The sequence below is a fragment of the Canis lupus genome, chromosome X, assembly GCF_048164855.1.
Source record: "Canis lupus baileyi chromosome X, mCanLup2.hap1, whole genome shotgun sequence".
Taxonomy (NCBI): Eukaryota; Metazoa; Chordata; class Mammalia; order Carnivora; family Canidae; genus Canis; species Canis lupus.
In genome coordinates, this window is record NC_132876.1 from 12663275 (window position 1) to 12681830 (window position 18556).

Genomic DNA, 18556 nt, shown 5'->3' on the forward strand with positions numbered 1-18556 from the left:
AATCCATATAATGAATTTTTTAAATTTCAGATTCTCTGGCCAGAAAGACTAGGATTTTTCCACTGATGCCTTCACCACTTTATGCATCACACATGCAGCTGAACTTAATCCACAAAAGGAGGAACTTCATGCAGCTACTCACATCCCGTTTTCTGAGAATATACTCCTTACCAGAATCTGTCTGCTTCTGTTGACATTCCTGTACCTTAATGCAGTTACTTTTTATATTAGGTCAGGATTTTATAATTATCTTCTGCAGGGGACTTTGGGAGTATCTGAGTCTGTCATCAGAGAAATCAGAAACCCCTCAATTGGTTTTTATTTGACTAAAGTGTGGGGTTTGAGTGAGTAGTGGTGATAAGCCGGGAATATGCACTTGAAGTTTTATTGTGAAATTCCTTGAATATCAGGTTGAAGAGTTTGTGCTTAATTTGGAAGGTAACAAGGAGTAATCAGAGCATCAGAAGCTGGAGCTATTTCTTTTTTTCCATTTTTTTATTTAAAATTCAATTAGCCAACATTACAGTACATCATTAGTTTCAGAGGTAGAGTTCAGTAATTCATCAGTTGCATACAACACCCAATGCTCATCATGTCACGTGCCCTCCTTAATGCCCATCACCCAATTACCCCATCCTCCCACCCACCTCCCCTCCAGCAACCCTCAGTTTGTTTCCTATAGTTAAGAGTCTCTTATGGTTTGTCTCCCTCTTTGATTACTTCCCATTCAGTTTTCCCATCCTTCCCCTATGATTTTAAATTCCACATATGAATGAAACCATACGATAATTGTCTTTCTTTGATCGACTTATTTTGCTCAGCATAATACCCTCTAGCTCCATCCATGTCGATGTAAATGGTAAGTATTTCTCCTTTCTAATTGCTGAGTGATATTCCGTTATATATATACACCACATCTTTATACATTCATCTGTCTACGCACATCTCGGCTCTTCCAAGTTTCGCTATTGTGGACATCGCTGCTATAAACATTGGGGTGTATGTGCCCCTTCATATCATTACATTTGTATCTTTGGGGTAAATACCTAGGAGTACAATTTCTGGGTCTTTGGTAGCTCTATATTTAACTTCTTGAGGAACCTTCATACCATTTTCCAGAGTGGCTAAACCAGCTTGCATTCCCACCAACAGTGCAAGAAGGTTCCTTTCTCCACATCCTCACCAACATTTGTTGTTTCTGGACTTGTTAATTTTAGCCATTTTGACTGGTGTGAGGTGGTATCTCATCATGGTTTTGATTTGTATTTCCCTGATGCCAGGTGATGTGGAGCATTTTTTCATGTGTATGTTGCCCATGTGTATGTCTTCTTTGGAAAACTGTCTGTTCATGTCTTCTCATTTCTTGACTGGATTTTTTGGTTTCTTGGGTGTTGAGTTTGATAAGTTCTTTATAGATCTTCGATACTAGCCCTTTATCTGATATGTCATTTGCGAATATCTTCTCCCATTCCATAGGTTGTCTTTTATTTTGTTGACTGTTTCCTTTGCTGTGCAGAAGTTTTTTATCTTGATGAGGTCCCAATAGTTTATTTTTGCCTTTGTTTCCCTTGCCTTTGGAAATGGGTCTAGCAAGAAGTTGCTGCAGCCAAGGTTGAAGAGGTTGTTGCCTGTGCTCTCCTCTGGGATTTTGCTGGATTCCTGTCTCACATTTAGATTTTTCATCCATCTTGAGTTTATCTTTGTGTTTGGTGTAAGAAAATGGTCCAGTTTCATTCTTCTAATGTGGCAGTCCAATTTCCCAACATCACTTGTTCAAGAGACTCTCCTTTTGCCATTAGGTATTCTTTCCTGCTTTGTCAAAGATTATTTGGCCATAGAGTTGAGGGTCCATTTCTGGGTTCTCTATTTTGTCCCATTGATCTATGTGTCTGTTTTTGTACCAGTACCACACTGTCTTGATGATTAGAACTTTGTAATATGGCTTGAAGTCCGGCATTGTGATGCTACCAGCTTTGGTTTTCATTTTCAACATCTCTTTGGATATTTGGGGTCTTTTCTGGTTTGGTTCCATACAACTTTTAAGATTATTTGTCCAGCTCTTTGAAAAATGTCGATGGTATTTTGATAGGGATTGCATTGAACATGTAAATTGCCCTGGGTAGCATGGACATTTTCACAATATTAATTCTTCCAATCCATGAGCATGGAATGTTTTTCCATTTCTTTGTGTCTTCCTCCATCTCTTTCACAAGCATACTGTAGTTTTTAGAATACAGATCCTTTACCTCTTTGGTTAAGCTTATTCCTAGGTATCCTATGGTTTTTGGTGCAATTATAAATGGGGTTGACTCATTAATTCCTCTTTCTTCTGTCTCATTGTTAGTGTATAGAAATGCAACTGATTTCTGTGCATTGATCTTATATCCTGCCACACTGTCGAATTCCTGTATGAGTTCTAGCAATTCTGGGGTGGAGTTTTTTGAGCTTCCCACATCAAGTATCATGTCGTCTGCAAAGCATGAGAGTTTGAATTCTTTGACAATTTGAATGCCTTTTATTTCTTTTTGTTGTGTGATTGCTGAGGCTAGGTGGAGTTATGTTCTTTAAAAATACCTATCTTGGGGGACACCTGGTTGGTTCAGTCGGTTAAGCATCTGACTCTTCATTTCAGCTGAGGCCATGATCTCAGAGTGGTGAGATCAAGCTCCACATCAGGCTCTGCACTGAGCATGGAGTCTACTTAGGATTGTCTCTCTCCCTCTCCCTCTGCCCCTCCCACCACTTGAATGTGCCCGAGCGCGCTCTCTCTCTCTCTCTCTCAAGAAAAAAAAAGACAAACCTATCTTAGTAAGCTTGGGCTGATAAAATACCATTGACTGGATGACTTATAAACAGCAGAAATGTATTTTCCACAGTTCTGGAGGCTGGAAGCTCAAGATCAGGTGGCCAGCATCGTCGGGCTTTATAGAGAGCTGCCTGCTTCTCCTTGTAAACTTACATGGAGATATCAGAGTGAGCTAGCTCTCTAGCCTCTTCTTACAAGGGCACAAATCCCATTCAATTCCACCTCTATGATATAATTCCCTTGCAAAGTTGCTCCCCGCCAAATACTATCACATTGGGAGGGTTTCAACATATGAATTTGGATGGGGGTGTGGGTACAAACGTTCAGTCCATAGCAATACCTGTATGTTCAACACAGTGTAGAACACAAAAAAATCATCTGTGAGAATAGGTATGTTTGGGAAAAGTTTCTGGACTGATATATGTTTTTTCCCAAAGTCTGTGAAGAGATTTTCAAGAGAGTCACAGAGGAATTACAAAACACACTTTCCTTCCTCCTAGGGTAAGCAACTCTGAGATGGGAGTAACAGGTAGCCAGTACATTGAAATTCAGTAACTGACTTTCAATTTCACAGACCATAATTCTGAACTGACAGGAAGCAACAGGGCTCAAACTAAGGCCCTTTAGTGGAGATGGGCCAGTAATTATGTGGGGTGCTACATGTTCTACTTTTGTTTGCTAAATAATAGCATACTCTAGGGTGCTTTCATAATCACATCATAGTCATTCACTCAATGCACTCCACTAGCTACCAACCTTGAACACTCTGAGTCGTTTCTAGCCAAGTAAATGAAAATGATTGAAGAAAATAATTACCCTAAATTGTCTGAAACCCTTAGGAAAAAATTAGTTTTATTAACCTGATGCCTGAGTCATCACAGGTCCTGTTTCTGAAAAATGTCCTGCAGTTTGGTTTTATACAACAGCCTTCTTTTTGTTGTTTATTAATTATCAGCAGGGTAACCAATGTTGTGTAGCAAAGGGACACTGAAGAAAGAGGTTTGGGAGAAAGAGTAATTTTATGATTAGTCTTTTATCCTTCCTAATCATCTTTCTCGTTAGTAAAACTCCCAAGGATAGCAATGGCACACAAGCGTTTGAAGTGGCAGTGAAAGCTTAAATCAGCTAAAATGGTAGTTTGTCTGCTGCATTTAAGATTTAACAGTGGCAGCAGTGCATCGAGGTGAGTGTGAAGGTGGAAAAGAAAAAAAATAATACGATACAATTGAAAAATATATTTCTTTGTGGTTACCACCCTGGAATGAGAACAATTACTCCCTTGCAAAGAGATTTTTACTTTATCACTTCTGCTCACCTTAGAGGACAATGAAGGTAGGTTAAAGTGGTCTACAGGGCCTTAAGAAAGCATTTCTAGTCATGGGATTGCATTCCCCTTTATAGAAGTTAAACCTTAATTTACCCTATATTCGGTTATCCTTCACCATAGCTGAGAAAATCTAAAATGTCTCTCTTGCCCCGTCCTCCTCTTGAACACTATCACAGTCTTCTACTGGATTTGTATCCTTGTCCACCTCTTAGAAATAGCTTTACAATTGCTTGCAGAAGTGGTACATGATATATTTTATAGGAGACAAATCTTAGTTTGAATGCTGGCATGATATTTATATATATGTCCTCTAATTGTTCTTCTAACAATTTTGTTGAGAAATACCACACTTAAAGCACAGTACTAAAAAAAAAAAAAGCACAGTACTGATGGTGAACTCCAAGTGTGAAGTATGAATGATGGTGCTGATAACAAGAGTGCTAGGATAAATTGAATGACCAAACATATACTTAATGGTATAAACTGGGACATTTGGGGGAGCGAACCGGGGTTACTGATATTTATAGAAAGAAATAAGCATAATAAATTAGGACTAATCCCAAGTTGCAGTCAACCTATTTATTAACAAAAATAAATGAAGATAGGAAGCCAATTAAAACTATTTTATGTACATGTTAGTTCCAGACTAATGGAACAGAGCCCAGGGAAAAAAATTCCCTGATGTGAGAAAATGAACAATTTTAAAATAATATTTTTATTTGTTACTTGTATGAAAATCATGCATATTAACTGCATAAACTTTTAAAATATATAAAAGAGAGAAAAATAATTTACCACCATGGAGAATGCACTATATGCAATTTTTGTGTATTTTTCTAGATATTTTTTTCTTGTGAATATATATGTTATATAAATAATACAAGTGGTATTGTATTCTAAAATAATTATTGCTACATGCTACATGGGGTGCTACATGTTCTACTTTTGTTTGCTAAATAATGGGATACTCTAGGGTGCTTTCATAATCACATCATAGTCTTTCACTCAATGCTCTCCACTAGCTACCAACCTTGAACAACACTCTGAGTCATTTCTAGCCAGATAAATGAAAATGGTTGAAGAAAATAATTACCCTAAATTGTCTGAAACCCTTAGGAAAAATTAGTTTTATTAACCTGATTAAAAAAATTATTTTTTAAAAAATAATTATTTAGGGGGACACCTGGCTGGCTAAATTGGAAAAGCATGTGACTCTTGATTTCGGGGTTGTGAGTTCAAGTCCCATATCAGGTATAGAGATTGCTTAAATAAGTAAAACTTAAAAAAATAATTCTAATAGTAGTAATTATATTTTATTATTTCATCATTTCCCCATTCCATTAAATATTTCCCCACATGATTTTTGTGAAATTGATACTAATTTATATATTCAATTAACATTTAGTAGAGTCTACATAATCCATTATATGAGTGAACCATATTTATTTAATGAGACATTATTCTTAGACATTTAGATTATCTTTTTCTTTTTAAATATTTGATTTATTTATTCATGAGAGACACAGAGAGATAAAGAGGCAGAGACATAGGCAGAGGGAGAAGCAGACTCCATGCAGGGAGCCTGATGTGGGACTCAATACCGGGACTCCAGGATCACACCCTGGGCCCAAGGCAGGCACTAAACCACTGAGCAACCCAGGGATCCCCATCATTTAGATTATCTTACTGCTTCACTTTTATGATAAAGGCTAACATAAATATCTCTATATGTAAATCTTTGGTTTGATTTCTGACAGTTTTCTTAGAACATACCTTAGAATTAGAAATCCTAGATCTGATCATATGTGTATATGATACGTGTATATGTGTATATGTCGAATATTAGTTGACCATAAAGTTGAGGGCCCATTTCTGGGTTCTCTATTTTGTTCCATTGATGTATGTGTCTGTTTTTGTGCCAGTACCACACTGTCTTGATGACCACAGCTTTGTAGTACAACCTGAAATCCGGCATTGTGATGTCCCCAGCTCTGGTTTTCTTTTTCCATATTCCCCTGGCTATTCGGGGTCTTTTCTGATTCCACACAAATCTTAAGATGATTTGTTCCAACTCCGAATAAAGTCCATGGTATTTTGATAGGGATTGCATTAAATGTGTAAATTGCCCTGGGTAGCATTGACATTTTCACAATATTAGTTCCTCCAGTCCATGAGCCTGGAATATTTTTCCATCACTTTGTGTGTTCCTCAATTTCTTTCAGAAGTGTTCTTTGGTTTTTAGGGTATAGATCCTTTACCTCTTTGGTTAGGTTTATTCCTAGGTATCTTATGCTTTTGGTTGAAATTGGAAATGGGATTGACTCCTTAATTTCTCTTTCTTCAGTCTCATTGTTAGTGTACAGAAATGCCATGATTTCAGGGCATTGATGTTGTATCTTGCCACACTGCCAAATTGCTGTATGAGTTCTAGCAATCTTGGGGCAGAGGCTTTTGGGTTTTCTATGTACAGTATCATGTCATCTGCAAAGAGGGAGAGTTTGACTTCTTCTTTGCCAATTTGAATGCCTTTTATTTCTTTTTGTTGCCTGATTGCTGAGGCTAGGACTTCTAGTACTATGTTGCACAGCAGTGGTGAGAGTGGACATCCCTGTCTTGTTCCTGATCTTAGGGGAAAGGCTCCCAGTGTTTCCCCATTGAGAATGATATTTGCTGTGGGCTTTTCGTAGATGGCTTCAAAGATGCTGAAGAATGTTCCCTCTATCCCTACACTCTGAAGAGTTTTGATCAGGAATGGATGCTGTATTTTGTCAAATGCTTTCTCTGCATCAATTGAAAGGATCATATGGTTCTTCTTTTTTCTCTTGTTGATATGATCTATCACGTTGATTGTTTTATGATTGTTGAACCAGCCTTGCCTCCTGGGCATAAATCCCACCTGGTCATGGTGAATAATCTTCTTAATGTACTGTTGGATCCTATTGGTTAGTATCTTGTTGAGAATTTTTGCATCTGTGTTCATCAGAGATATTGGTCTATAATTCTCCTTTATGGTGGGGCCTTTATCTGGTTTTGGAATTAAGGCGATGCTGGCCTCATAAAATGAGTTTGGAAGTATTCCATCCCTTTCTATCTTTTGGAACAGCTTTAGAAGAATAGGTATTGTTTCTTCTTTAAACATTTGATAGAATTCTTCCCCTGGGAAGCATCTGGCCCTGGACTTTTGTGTCTTGGGAGGTTTTTGATGACTGCTTCAATTTCCTCCCTGGTTATTGGCCTGTTCACATTTTCTGTTTCTTCCTGTTCCAGTTTTGGTAATTTGTGGTTTTCCAGAAATGCATCCATTTCTCCTAGATTGCCTAATTTATTGGCATATAGCTGCTCATGATACATTTTTAAAGTTGTTTGCATTTCCTTGGTATTGGTTGTGATCTATCCTTTTTCATTCATGATTTTATTGGAGTCTTTCCTTTTTGTTTTTTATAAGGCTTTATCTATGTTATTAATTCTTTCAAAGAACCAACTCCTGGTGTTTTTTTTTTTTTTATCTGTTCTACAGTTCTTCTGGTCTCTGTTTCATTGAGTTCTTTATTAACTCTCTTCTTCTGCTGGGTGTAGGTTTTATTTGCTGTTCTTTCTCCAGTTCCTTTAGGTGCAAGGTTAGCTTTTGCATTTGAGGTTTTTCCAATTTTTTGAGGGATGCTTGTATTGCAATGTATTTCCTTCTCAGGACAGCTTTTGCGGGATCCCTGGGTGGCGCAGCGGTTTAGCGCCTGCCTTTGGCCCAGGGCGCGATCCTGGAGACCCGGGATCGAATCCCACATCGGGCTCCCAGTGCATGGAGCCTGCTTCTCCCTCTGCCTGTGTCTCTGCCTCTCTCTCTCTCTCTCTGTGTGACTATGATAAATAAATAAAAATTAAAAAAAAAGGACAGCTTTTGCTGTATCCCAAAGATTTTGAGTGGTTGTATCTTCATGCTCATTAGTTTCCATGAATCTTTTTAATTCTTCTCTAATTTCCTGGCTGACCCATTCATCTTTTAGCAGGATGCGTTTTAGCCTCCACGTGTTCGAGTTTCTTCCAAATTTCTTCTTGTGACTGAGTTCTAGTTTCAAAGCATTGTGGTCTGAAAATATGCAGGGGACATTCCCAGTCTTTTGATATCAGTTGAGACCTCATTTCTGACCCAGTATATGGTCCATTCTGGAGAAAGTTCCATGTGCACTTGAGAAGAATGTGTATTCAGTTGAATTAGGATGGAATGTTCTAGGCATCCCCGGTGGTGCAGTGGTTTAGTGCTGTCTGCAGCCCGGGGTGTGATCCTGGAGACCCGGGATCGAATCCCACGTCGGGCTCCCTGCATGGAGCCTGCTTCTCCCTCTGCCTGTGTTTCTGTGTCTCTATGAATAAATAAATAAAATCTTTAAAAATAAAAAGGATGGAATGTTCTGTATATATATATGTGAAATCCATCTGGTCCAGTGTATCAATTAAAGCTCTTGGGTTTTTTTTGGAGATGTTGTGCTTAGCATATCTGTCATTTGCAGACAGTGCCATGTTGAAGTCTCCCAGTATTAGTGTATTATTATCTAAGTATGTCTTTACTTTGGTTATTAATTGATTGATATACTAGGAAGCATCCACATTAGGGACATAAATATTCATGATTAGGTCATCTTGTTGGATAGACCCTTTAAGTATGAGATAGTGTCCCTCTTCATCTCTTACTACAGTCTTTGAGATAAACTTTAATTTATCTGATATGAGGATTGCTAACCCAGCTTTCTTTTGAGGATCATTTGAATGGTAAATGGTTCTCCAACCTTTCGTGTTCAGGCTGGAGGTGTCCTTAGGTCTAAAATGAGTCTCTTGTGGACAGAAATTCTACAAGAAAATCTACAAGAAATCTTCCTTCATTGTGTGTTCCGTATCTGTTTCAGGTGTCTTGTTTAGAAATCTGACCCTGCACAGCCCGCCCTTGGTTGAGGATCACAAATTGAGGTGCCTTCCTTTTATGCTTTTTGTTACTGTTTTTCATTTCTGTTCCTTAACTGCTGAGCCTCAGCCAGTGTGGGTCCTGGGGGAAATATCATTCCAGAGGAAGCCATCCCTGCATGGAAATTGGATTTATACTGGATAAATTAGTATTATTCCTTCCTCACCACCCCCCTTCCTAGCTGTGGTGCATTTGAGAGATGGGCATCCACTGGGGAGTTTCCTCTAAGACCCCAATTGCCACCTTAAGTGTGGGATTGTGCTGGGGCTTCTTTCAAGGAGGCCCAGAAAGGCTGTGACCTAATCAGGGGGCTTTAACCAGAGCAGAAATTCCTCAACCAAACAGAACGTCTCTGCTTTATACCCCACCTTTCTTCCTCCACCATCTGCACTACATTTCCAGCCTGATCCCCAGTCTGATTCCTGCTAATGGAGAAGCTTTGAGTCCTTCAGGTGAAACGAAGTCACATCCAAACAAAACTATATATATTTTCTTTCTTTTGCCTTATTGTTTTTTTCCAAGAAAACTACTAAATTAAATAATTTTTAAAAAGTAAAAAAAAAAAAAAAACAGTCTGAAACCCTGCGTCTTTTGAGGGGATCATTTAGCCCATTCACGTTCAGAGTTACTATTGAAAGATATGAATTTAGTTTCATCGTAATACCTATTCAGTCTCTGTTTTTGTGGATTGTTTCTTTGGGCATCCTCTTTCTTTTACAGAGTCTCCATTAATATTTCTTGCAGAGCTGCTTTGGTGGTCACATATTCTTTCAGTTTCTGCCTATCTTGGAAGCTCTTTATCGCTCCTTCTATGCTAAATGAGTGCCTTGCTAGATAGAGTATTCTTGGCTGCATGTTCTTCTCATTTAGGACCCTGAATATATCCTGCCAGCCCTTTCTGGCCTGCCAGGTCTCTGTGGAGAGGTCTGCTGTTAATCTAATCTTCTCCCCATATAATTTAGGGATCTCTTGTCTCTTGCCGCTTTAAGGATTTTCTCTTTATCTTTGGAATTTGCATGTTTCATTATTAAATGTTGAGGTGTTGAACAGTTTTTATTAATTTGGGGGGGACCTCTCTATCTCCTGGATCTAAATGCCTGTTTCCCTCCGCAAATTAGGGAAGTTCTCAGCTATGATTTGTTCAAATATGCTTTCTGGTCCTGTGTCCCTCTTGGCGCCCTCTGGAACCCCAATTATACATAGAGTTTTCCTTCTGAGGCTGTCATTTATATCCCTTAACCTTCCTTCATGGTCTTTAAGATTTATTTATTTATTTATTTATTTATTTATTTATTTATTTATGATAGACATAGAGAGAGAGGCAGAGACACAGGAGGAGGGAGAAGCAGGCTCCATGCCGGGAGCCCGATGCGGGACTCGATCCCGGGACTCCAGTATCACGCCCTGGGCCAAAGGCATGTGCTAAACCACTGAGCCACCCAGGGATCCCCTCCTTCATGGTCTTTTAATTGTTTTTATATTTTTTTGTCAGCTTCCTTCCTTGCCATCAACTTGTCTTCTATGTCACTCACTGTTTCTTCTACCTCATTAACCCTCGTCGTTAGGACCTCCAGTTTGGATTGCATCTCATTTAATTGATTTTTAGTTTCAGCCTGATTCGTTCTAACTTCTGCAGTCATTAGTCTCTTGAATTCTGTATGCTTTTTTCCAGAGCCACCAGTAGCTTTATAATTGTGCTTCTGAATTGGCTTTCTGACATCGAACTGTAATCCAAATTCTGTAACTCTGTGGCAGAGAGTACTGTTTCTGATTCTTTCTTTTGTGGTGTGGTCTTCCCTCTAGTCATTTGCTCAGTGCAGGGTGGTTGTATGAGTGGGCTGAGTTAAGAATATCAACCACGACCTATGTAAATTTCACCCTAGATGATTTTGTTGAGGTCAGAGACCAGAAATTGAAAACAAAGATCAGAAAGAAATAAAATAAAAGGGCTACTAAAGTGAAGAGGGTGGGGGTGACTGGGTGGCGGGCACTTAGGGGGGCACTTGACGGGATGAGCACTGGGTGTTTTCTGTATGTTGGCAAATTGAACACCAATAAAAAATAAACTTATTATTAAAAAAATAAAACCAAATTTTAAAACAAAATAGTAAAAAATAAAAGGCCTAGAATCCCAAAGAAGAAGGAAAAAAAAAGAGAAGAGAAAAAAATAAGAGAAAAAAAGAAAAAGTAAAGAGAAAAAAAAGAAAAAGGAAAAAAGGAGAAGAAAAAAAGGAGGGCTGGGAGATGGTGGTGGTGATGAAGTTGTAGTGGAGGGAGAATGTATCTACCTGAGGGTCCTAGAGGGTGATCCTCTTGGTTCTGAGTAGATTAAGCTCTGTATATTAGAAGACACTCAGTCCCAAATTTATATAAGCCAGAAATACTTGTAGAGGGCCCCACCATTGACCACCAAAACATAAATGAGATAAAAGAGAGGGGTAGAATGGGAATGAGGAATCCCACGAATGAACCAGCATGGCATACCACTTGGTTCTGGGTGCATGCTGGTCATGTTTTAGGAGGTATTAACTTCTGCCATTGTAGAACAAAATGAGGCAGAGAAAACAAAAAACACAACACAAAACAAACAAACAAAAAAACCTATCTTGTATATCTCCCAAAATTAAGTTGAATATTTTGAAGGGAATCTAGAAGTGGAAAATATATCTAGGACCTGTAATTATAGGAATATGAAAGTCAAAAAGGAAGAAACTTAAAAATGAAGAGGTGGTAAAATATTGTAGTTAAGGTGGAAAAATAGAAAAATAAAGGAAACTTACAGTCTGATATAAAAATGAGTTGTACTGGAAAGACGAAGAAAAAAAAGGAGGGGTACCCTCTGGTTCTATATACTGTAAAGCCCTCGACTTCCCCTGGAGCTTTCCAGCGCTGCTGGGTCAAGAACTTGCTCTTCCCCTGTCCTTCCATCTGGTCTCTGGGGGAGGGGCCTGCTGTGCTCTTAGGTGTGTGCACCTGGGGGAGCTGCCCCGCCCCCTGCCAGGCTCAGGGAGAAGCAGGCTCCATGCAGGAAGCTCCACGTGGGACTCGATCCCGGGTCTTGAGGATCACACCCTGGGCTGAAGGCGGCCCTAAACCACTGAGCCACCCGGGGTCCCCTTCTGTAAGACTTTTAATATATGTTGTCAAATTGAACTCCAGAAAGAATATATCATTTTTTATACATTGCCTAAGACAACCACCTTACCTCACACGTATCAGCATTTAAATATTTAGAAAACCTTCATCAATGTGAAAGGCAAAAACCTGTTCACTGGTGTTGACATGTCTCTTCAATTTGTGCCAGTATCACATGGTTTAAAATATTGTCTCTTAAAAATAAATTTTAATATCTAGTTGAATTCCTCAACTGTTGTTATTTTACTTTGAAAATTATATATAAGTCTTGGCCATTTGTTATGCCAAATCAACTTCAAAACATCCATTTGCCTAAATATACAAATTAATTTGAAAAGGATTAGACAGATTTACGGTATCAAGTCTTGCCATTCGGGAGCATGGTCTAATTTTTCAAGATGTCTTTATTTTCCTTAGAAAGGTTTTATAATTCGCCGCATATATAACCTGCACATTCTTTTCCATTTGTAGGTACTTTACAGTTTTATTATGATTGTGAGTCAAATATATTTTTTGTTAATTTTCAACTCATTTGTGTTGATGTATATATGAGAGAGAAAGAGGAGCCATGTTTTCTTTTCATCTATAAAAGTTGTCAAACTGTTTCCTAAAAGTTTCTTAGGATCTTGTAGTAGATAATTTTCAGTTTCATGAAAATAATAAAAGCATGTTCTTCTGAGTCTTTATTATGAATTTCCTTTTTGTTGTTCTTTTTTTCTTCTTTTTGTTGCTCTTTAATGTTTTTTTATGGGTCTCAATTGTTTCCTTTATTTACCTTCAAGTAAGAAGTGTTCCCTCCAGAGTTAGTGTTTGCCAAACACAGGCTAGAAGCTACTTCCTTTCTGCTATCAAACAATTTAAGCTGTCTTATGAGGAGGGATGGGGGGAACCATGTGTACACCCCTAATTGGGTTTCTTAATCCAGATGCACTAACCATATAGTTATTATGAATTACATTGAATTTTTAAGAATTGTTTATTTTTAATTTTCCTTTTTTCTATGCCTTCCTCGGTCTTTTAGGAAGAATTTGGCCATGACACTTTCAGGAGATTTATACTCAGATAACGTTTTGCACAAAAAGTGAGAAATGGGCTGTTAAATGTTTCTCCTCAAATTCTCCCATATTTTACACCCTCAAATAAATGGAACTTTATCTTCTTCCTCTCCAAAGAGCCCTGAAAAAATAAATGGATGCATTAAAATTTATGCTTTAGATAAATTTTTAAGAAGAATTAAAAATATATAAAAGAAATATTAAATGAGATCATCTCATTCTGATTTACTTCCTATAAGCATGTGACATTTACTCATGTGGCTTCTTTATTCGAAATTATTATAAAAGTCCAATTTGCACTAGTGATCAGGTTTCATTGAGAACTTTTATCAAAAATTCCACTTAAAAGACATATACTAATTAAGACTTTGGTTTGCAGATGACAGGAACTCTAATTTAGGCTGAAAAAGTATGTATTGGGAGAAAATAGGTTTTTTTTTTCTTTTACAAAGCTAATGAAAGGATATATTTATTAAACCGTAGTAGAGGCAAGGCTTCAGAACAACTGGAAGCAGAAGTTTCTGTTTTTCGTTGGTTTTTCTTTCCACATGTCTGGTTATTCTCACGTTTTACATTTTATAGTTCCTGTTATCAAAGAAGGACTAACAAGCAAATTCAGACTGGAAATACTCTAAGGAAGACTATGGTCTGATCTAGGCCAGTTACTATACCCCGGGTATGTGATGCGCGAGGTGACTGATGCATCACCAGTATTGAGCACATAGCCATGTGTATTTGGGGAATCATTCTAAGTCAGGCAGCTGCACCAGAAGTACTGCAGCGCACCACGGAGGCAAAGGCATCCCCACACTTTTGGTAACTAGACAAAAGCTCAGAGTCTAATAGTAATGTCTTTCCTAGGCTGTTGTGTCCATTTATGAAATTATAAGACAGAGATCCTAGATCAGTAGATTCTGTTTTGAGTCTTTCAATCAGTTCTTAAGGTGTTAGGCAGAGCTGATCCCTAGAAAATGAAATATTTATTTCTCTTTTAAAATTAATATGACTATGGACCTTCACACGTAATTTTCTCAACTACGCATTACAGAATGTTTTTTTAAAAGACTGTTATTATCCTATTTAATTTTAAAAACTATTTTCTTAGCATACATAGACCATTACAATCCAATCGCCCTCTAGTTTTAATTTTTCTCTTCCTGTCTTTGTTTTTTTAGATATTTTATAAATCACAAAAATAATCTGTGATTTTAAACAATATCCTCAATCAGGCAGATTTTCAAGAGGAGAAATAATCCTGAGATATATGGAACCAATGGGAAATGTAGCATCATATTCTCTAAAAAAAAAAAATTCTACATTCTATTTGTAAATTCACTGGGTGACTTGCAGTGACATTCTGTTTCTTGCACACCATTGTACCAAGAACAAAACACCAGATGATGACACAGCTGTCTCAGTTGACAGTTACCATTCGTAACTTTTGATTATTTCAATTCAACTCAATTTTGCCCATTCTTCTTACTGGATAGGTGGAGGATCTACTAGACAGATATACAGATTTGAGTTATGCCTGCTTTTGTGGAAGAATACATTTAAGGAAACTTCAGATTTCAGAGGATTTGGTAGGAAAAAACTATGTAAGACCAAAACTATAGATATGACTCTGTGTGGTGGATTGAAAATAGCAGTGGGCGTTAGTCCTAGCTCTACTCCTGATGTGTGACCTTGGGTAAGTTGCTTCCACTCTCTGAGCCTTAGTTTTTTCATCTATAAAGTAAGGTTTGGGACAGATGATCTCGTTCAATAGGGGCTGATGTTTTGGTGAAATGCTCTATTTTAGAGTGCAAAGACACAGGTAGTTTAGATACAATTGGATATTATCCCTGGCTAATTGTGCAGTTACATATGAGAGAAGCTTCAGGAAACTGAGTGACTTTTTCATTTTCATTTTTTCATATTCTGAGGGAAGATTTGGCTCATAACCCACAAAGACATTATGAAAATGACCCTATTCATTTTGTCTATGCCATGCACTTTTAAATAATGATTACTTTCTACTGTTTCATTATGTAGCTAGGAGAAGTACTTTCAATTGCATGTTAACTCTTTCCTCTCATGTAATAATTTTCTCTGTAACATTCCTGAACTATATTACGTGTACTTATGGAATAATAAAATTTTCACATTTTACTTTTCTCACATAACAGTTTTAAATATGCTTCCTTCAGTGGAAATCCTTCCACAAAGATTTTTTTTTAATGAGCCAATGCAATCCTTATTTTTAAATCTTCAATGGCCATTTTGTGGGATGTATCTAGTTCATTCTCATTACCCAGGGTTTCAAAAGAAAGAGCATCATAATGGGGTAACTCCTGTGGTGTGCGGCACTAGGCAATGAGGGACAAAAGATAAATATCTTCCTAATAGACACAGAAAATGGAATGCCTTCTATCCTGTGTGACTCTAGAAGGTGTGCTACATTTTGAAGGTTAAGGGCAAAATCAGTTTTGCAAACCAGTGATAGTTCAATTCATATTTCTTGGCCCTGATTTGATTTGTTTCTGAGTTATACCAATAAGGTGGTTATAAAATAAAATGTGTTCCATCACTCACAGTCCCTCTGTGTTAACATTCTCAGCTCTTTATTATTTGAGCTGATTTTGTTCTTTAGCAGCTGGTCTCCAGTATCCACATACCTATTAGACATCCCTAAAACATGCCAATTACTCCTATTTGTACACCATGTTGTAGTTTACAAAGCACTTTCACATCTCTCTCCTCAAATCTTCAGTGACCTTCTGAGAGAGGCTGGACTAAGATTATCAACCCTCTTCAATCACAACCACTTTTATAAAGTTAATTTTAGAAGATATTTTGCTTTTATAAACAGGTGAGTTTTTTGAGTAATGTGTTAATTTCCTATTCCATTAACTGCAAAATAGCTGCACATATAATCAATGCATATATCCAGTACCAATACCTGAAATTCAGCATGTCAAAAACTGAACTCATTGTCTTGCTACCCTACCCTTTCCATCTCCTGCTGACCATCTAACTGATGTAGACCAAAGGTCATCATCCTCCTTTTTTTTTTTAATCATCCTCCTTTTTAAGTTTACTTCGTTTGTTGCCATTTCCCTAATCTTCCAATCTAGAAACCACTTTCTTTAACTTGCCCTCCTCAGTTACCTGTTTCTGTTGCAGCATTATCAGCAACAACTGCTGTACAGTTCCCCCCTTTTCCTCCACAGCCACTGCCATAATTCTGTTGCAGCAGCCCTATAATTTGATTCTCAATCTCTAGACGAGCTATTCTTCATTTTTCACGCTGCCAAAAATATGCTTTTCTTAAAACATGGCTTAGAACCTGTTACATCCCTCATCAACTATCCTCAGTTGATGAGCGGTATGGATTAATGCTTTGAAGTACAATGGATTTAAATTTAAATTCCTTCTCAATGATTTAAATCTGAATGTGTCTGAATCCAAAGCATAGTTATAATATGCTGACTTTCTGACCTTTAGGGTGGGCAGGGAACATAAAATTGGGCATTCAAGTTATGAGCTGAGACCTTAGATTAAGGGACACTAGCTCTTCTTGTTTGAGTCTGGTGGTCCTTGAAAACCTCTGTGAATCTCAATCTTACTTAGCCTGTGACTGGGAATTCTTGATAGTCAAGATTGGAACTCTTGCTCTAGCTCTAACCATAGCCCTCATATTGGTCTCTCTTGCCCTGCCCTGCCACTTCCTTAGACCAAGCATGACATATGTTGCCCAAAATTCTTTTTAGTTAGCCTAGTAGAGAGAATGGTATACAAATAAGATTGATCAGTGTTCATGATGTTTGTTTTTCACCATCTTTGTTGAGCTTCATGAGAAACTATCAGCATTGCTTGCCTGGGAATTGTGTGACATAGTGGACAGATATCGGCTTTGGGTTCACACAACCTAGATAGGAGTTCTAAGTCCTCCACTGGCTAGATGTCTAATTTGAGGGCAGGTCATTTGACCTCTCTAAGCTTCAGTTTCCTTTTCCTAACATAAAGTCGATATACATTAGTATTATTAATTGGGAGAATATGCAACGATAAAAATACTGTCACGAATTAAAGAACACTTTTAAATACATTTGCATTTTATTATCTAACAGTGCATATATCTATTAAGTATATTGTTTCTTCCATTTGCAGTTAATACTTCGTATACATACGACCTTGTGGTTCCTTTGCCATAATTCTAGGATCACTTGAGCTCCACAGACCACTTGTTGCTGTGACAGGTACTACTAATTGCCTTCCGATATCTATTCTCATATTCTAATATGATCAAATTTAGTTGCTCACATAGCTGCCTGAATAACAATTTCATACATTGGCCTCTCATGCAAGTATGAGTGGCCACGTCACCAAGTTATGACCAATGAGATGTAAGCATCTGGGAATGCTGATAAAGAAAAATCATGACCTCTTAATTTATCATCCTTTTCCTGCTGGCCGGAATGCAGAAATTTTACCTGAAACTAGAGCAGACATTCTAGGTCCTGGGTTTGAAAACTATGCTGAGAAAGTCAGAGCAATGATACTGTGATCCAGAACCACTGCTTGTTGTGGAGCACCCATTCTAGTCTGATCCACCACACTGGACCATTATGTGAAAGAAACCAATTATTATTTTATATATATTTTTCTATTAAAATAGCTGAAAAATATTCTAATTAATGTAGTTGGAAACCACTGAAATAATGTACATAAGAGAGCTGATCAGTGTTAGTGACTTCTTGTAATTGTCTACGTCAATTCCTCCCTTTTTTGAGCTAACTTCCCTTGGGCTTGACCTATTATCATGTAATACTGCTGGGTTATGGACTTGTGGGCCTCTGCAAGATCGAAAAAATCTCCCTTCCCTTAGGCAGCACATCCCATGCTATATTAGTTATTTTGACCTTCATGAACAGTTATGCATAGCAGTTCTCTGAGATGCCATCTGAATTCTCTGAAGCTATAATATGCGGTACTTTTTATAAGAGACACTTTTGATTATTACCTTCACTGAAAGTAATAGGCAGGCAGATTTGTGGTACTGTTTCCATGTGTATTCAAGATTGCATTGCTACTTCATAATGTTCCTCGTTATTCGCAAGCTGATTAGATAGAGTGTCGAAACCAAATGGAAAATGACACAATTTATTACCTTTACGGAGTGTATTATAAAAATATTATAAACAATAAAAAATTCTTTGGAATTAATAGAACATAAAGCACTCTTTTTCCCCTAGTGAAATTATAGGTGGAATTGGCTCATATCTGGGTGGTAATAA

General features: G+C 37.6%; 1 long non-coding RNA gene across 13 annotated transcripts in view; it reads left to right on the forward strand.

Moving 5' to 3' along the window:
• LOC140628694 (uncharacterized) overlaps nucleotides 1–18556 on the forward strand; it is a 262851-nt gene that overhangs the window by 114857 nt on the left and 129438 nt on the right. For 10 of the 13 annotated variants that reach the window (XR_012026701.1, XR_012026700.1, XR_012026703.1 and 7 more), the window contains one exon: nucleotides 17430–17518. The exons of the other annotated variants lie outside the window; for them this stretch is intronic. This is a non-coding gene — a long non-coding RNA (uncharacterized lncRNA). The remainder of the gene's footprint in view (nucleotides 1–17429; nucleotides 17519–18556) is intronic. 13 annotated transcript variants of the gene reach the window in all.